Source organism: Anopheles merus, unplaced genomic scaffold, assembly GCF_017562075.2.
Source record: "Anopheles merus strain MAF unplaced genomic scaffold, AmerM5.1 LNR4000115, whole genome shotgun sequence".
NCBI lineage: Eukaryota > Metazoa > Arthropoda > Insecta > Diptera > Culicidae > Anopheles > Anopheles merus.
The window spans coordinates 52,870-57,500 of record NW_024427695.1 but is presented as its reverse complement, the minus strand read 5'-3'; positions in this window follow the sequence as shown (position 1 = coordinate 57,500).

Here is a 4,631-nt window from a genome sequence, read left to right as displayed (position 1 = left end):
TTGCTTTAAACCGAACGGCATCTCTGCGCGTGAACTTGCAACTTGCACCCCAACTTGTTACATCTGGTCGAACGGGTGCGCACGACGGGACACATTGCACGGTTCAGCGATCTCTCTGCACTAGTGGAAGAACTCCACCGTGATACGGGAGACTTTGCTACAGCGGCTTCTCTGCACTGCTGGGCTACCACCTTGTGACGGGAGACATTGCTAGCGGTCACTCTGCACTAGTGGAAGAACTCCACCGTGATACGGGAGACATTGCTAACGGTCACTCTGCACAGGTGCCAATACCACCTCGTGACGGGAAACATTGCTTTAAACCGAACGGCATCTCTGCGCGCATACACCCCAACAACACTAGACGAACATTGTCTTTGGCTACTCCGATCGGTATACATGATTATGACGGATACATTGAATGGCTATAGTGGGTTGGGTTGAAATTACCGCGGCTGCATTTTTGTTAAAACTGTAAACCGTACGGTGTCCTTCTAACAGGCGGATACCTTTGTACGGCTACAGAGTTGAATTACCCGGCTGCGTTTTGACCACTATAGTCCAATCGGTACTCTGCACTCTCATGTATACTAATGTTTCACTTGGATACACCCCACTGTTTTGTCCTACGGGCGTGTAAGCTCTCCACGACGGGATGCATTGATTGGTTCAGCGATCTTTCTGCACTTCGTGGATCTACTCCTTCGATGTGTCGGGAAACATTGCTAGCGGTCACTCTGCACTAGTGGAAGAACCCCACCGTGATACGGGAGACATTGCTAACGGTTACTCTGCACCTCGTCGAGTTACCACCGTGTGTCGGAAGACTTTGCTCCTGAGTCTCTCTGCACTGCGTAAGCTACCGCCGTGTGTCGGGAAGCATTGCTAGCGGTCACTCTGCACTAGTGGAATGATACCACCGTGATACGGGAGACATTGCTAACGGCTACTCTGCACTTCGCGGACCTGCTTACTCTGTGACGGGAGACTTGCTAGCGGCTTCTCTGCACTACTGGGCTACCACCTTGTGACGGGAGACATTGCTAGCGGTCACTCTGCACTAGTGGTAGAACACCACCGTGATACGGGAGACATTGCTAACGGTCACTCTGCACAGGTGCCAATACCACCTTGTGACGGGAAACATTGCTAGAAACCGATCGGCATCTCTGCGCGATTACTTGAACACACCCCCAACTTAGTCAACTGTTAAACTTTTTCGTAATCACGGCGGGACACATTGCTCGAGCTCTAACGGACCTCTGCACGCATGAAACATGGTGGCGGGAATCATTGCTAGAACCGAACGGCGCCTCTGCGCGATGTACAAGCTCAACAGGAACCTCGTATCGGCTGCCGAGCCGGAGCTCGAACAACTTGGACTATCACCTCTAATTATATCAACTCACACCTCCCCCGAGGGTTCCGCAGAATTGCTTCTGGGTCCCCTTATCGTTAATTGCGATTCGTGTTTGCATTACACTACATTGAGCTATTCCAACTTGTTTATCCGCATGGCGAACATTTGCTGCATAGAACATTTAAGTTCCACTTTGCTCTCCCCTACGTGGGTCTGAGCTTCGCTCTCAGGGAAAGTTATGCCACATTTGGTAAGGGAAACCCGGTTTCATCACGCTATTTTACCTGCACCATGACCCCAGACACATTTGTTCAATGGATTAGATCCAAGGAACGCCGACAAACCATGCACCACTACCCTTAATAGCTCATCGAGCTTAGCGTGAATCCTTCGAGTTTCCCTAAAAAGTTCGATTGGTCTTGCAGTGTTTAAAGACAACGCGGCTTAGTTTCAAGCATGCATTTAATATACGCTTACGAAAACCTCTTAAACTGTTACGACTTTTATGCTTGAAACCATCACGACGAAGTCTTAGGGTCCGTAGACCCGTGATGTACCGCTCCAGGGAGCTTTTTGAAAGGTTGGGTAGGTCCTTTCAGGGTCCGTAGACCCTCTACGCTGCCAGTTCTCAGCGTAAGAGTACAGCAAACTAGCCAGCTACTGTCTCTTCATGGGTCCGAAGACCCAAAAATATATTTGCTACTGACCACCTTAAGCGATGCTGGGGTGTCTGTAATTTTCGAGATTTTGTCCCCGGGACACCTAGTCCGGGGCATAAGCCGTGTACTACAAGGCCTAATTTTACTCTAATATACGCATATCAACTCGAATTCATAGGTTAAGATCATCGGCAGACACCACCAGACACCACTTTTGCTTCATAAGTTCGGACTATGGTCATACGACGAACTAAATCGGGGAGGGGACGTATGACCCAAATGGGGGCCGAAATGACCCACCGACACCTCAAACCATGCTCCTACGACAAAATAGAGGTAAAAACTACGATTTGGTGAAATTTTCATTTTTGACCTCGGAGCAAGGTACCCTCCCTATAGTAGGCAATGAACAAATGATCATGTTCCCAGGAGGGCAAAAGTTGGGAACTCGAGAGGAAAGCGCTAATGGCGCGCCTTACCTAGGGGCCCGTAGAGTAAAAAGGGTACCCCCAAAAAAGTTGTTGTTTGACGTTCTGGTTTCACTTTTCATCATCTAAAATGCGTTTTCTACACGTTTTCAGTGATTTTGGCGAAAAAAAATTTTTTGACTACTCGAGCTCTCCGGCCCGTTCGGTGACCATTTTTTGACAAAAGCTAGGGAGCTGCCCCTAGGTTTGGGGTGTCACAAAATTTTGAAAAGTGGTCAAAAAACCACTATCCGGAATCGGATGTAGAATCATTAGACGAACTTAAAATTGTTCTACGACCCATGTCTGCGACGTTTAGTTTTCGAGTTATGGCCCGCCGTAGGTCTGACGGAGAACTTTTGCTAAGCGCACTTTGATGTTTGTATGAAAAAGTACCCTACCTAGGGACGCGTAGAGCAAATTGGTACCCCCGGGCATGTTGTCGGTTGACTTTCTGGTTGCACTTTTCATCATCTAGGGTGTGTTTCTGACACGTTTTGAGGGTTTTTAGCGAAAAAAATTTTTTTGACTACTCGAGCTCTCCGGCCCGTTCGGTGCACTTTTTTGCAAAAAGCTAGGGAGCTGTCCCTAGGTTCGGGGTGTCACAAAATGATGAAAAGTGGTCAAAAAACCACTATCCAGAATCGGATAGAGAATGATTAGACGAGCTTAAAATTGTTCTACGACCCATGTCTGCGACGTTTAGTATTCGAGTTATGGCCCGCCGTAGGTCTGACCGAGCAATTTTTGTTCCGCGCACTTTGTGCACCGTGCACATTGATGTTTGTATGAAAAAGTACCCTACCTAGGGACGCGTAGAGCAAATTGGTACCCCCGGGCATGTTGTCGGTTGACTTTCTGGTTGCACTTTTCATCATCTAGGGTGTGTTTCTGACACGTTTTGAGGGTTTTTAGCGAAAAAAATTTTTTTGACTACTCGAGCTCTCCGGCCCGTTCGGTGCACTTTTTTGCAAAAAGCTAGGGAGCTGTCCCTAGGTTCGGGGTGTCACAAAATGATGAAAAGTGGTCAAAAAACCACTATCCAGAATCGGATAGAGAATGATTAGACGAGCTTAAAATTGTTCTACGACCCATGTCTGCGACGTTTAGTATTCGAGTTATGGCCCGCCGTAGGTCTGACCGAGCAATTTTTGTTCCGCGCACTTTGTGCACCGTGCACATTGATGTTTGTATGAAAAAGTACCCTACCTAGGGACGCGTAGAGCAAATTGGTACCCCGGGCATGTTGTCGGTTGACTTTCTGGTTGCACTTTTCATCATCTAGGGTGTGTTTCTGACACGTTTTGAGGGTTTTTAGCGAAAAAAATTTTTTTGACTACTCGAGCTCTCCGGCCCGTTCGGTGCACTTTTTTGCAAAAAGCTAGGGAGCTGTCCCTAGGTTCGGGGTGTCACAAAATGATGAAAAGTGGTCAAAAAACCACTATCCAGAATCGGATAGAGAATGATTAGACGAGCTTAAAATTGTTCTACGACCCATGTCTGCGACGTTTAGTATTCGAGTTATGGCCCGCCGTAGGTCTGACCGAGCAATTTTTGTTCCGCGCACTTTGTGCACCGTGCACATTGATGTTTGTATGAAAAAGTACCCTACCTAGGGACGCGTAGAGCAAATTGGTACCCCCGGGCATGTTGTCGGTTGACTTTCTGGTTGCACTTTTCATCATCTAGGGTGTGTTTCTGACACGTTTTGAGGGTTTTTAGCGAAAAAAATTTTTTTGACTACTCGAGCTCTCCGGCCCGTTCGGTGCACTTTTTTGCAAAAAGCTAGGGAGCTGTCCCTAGGTTCGGGGTGTCACAAAATGATGAAAAGTGGTCAAAAAACCACTATCCAGAATCGGATAGAGAATGATTAGACGAGCTTAAAATTGTTCTACGACCCATGTCTGCGACGTTTAGTATTCGAGTTATGGCCCGCCGTAGGTCTGACCGAGCAATTTTTGTTCCGCGCACTTTGTGCACCGTGCACATTGATGTTTGTATGAAAAAGTACCCTACCTAGGGACGCGTAGAGCAAATTGGTACCCCCGGGCATGTTGTCGGTTGACTTTCTGGTTGCACTTTTCATCATCTAGGGTGTGTTTCTGACACGTTTTGAGGGTTTTTAGCGAAAAAAATTTTTTTGAC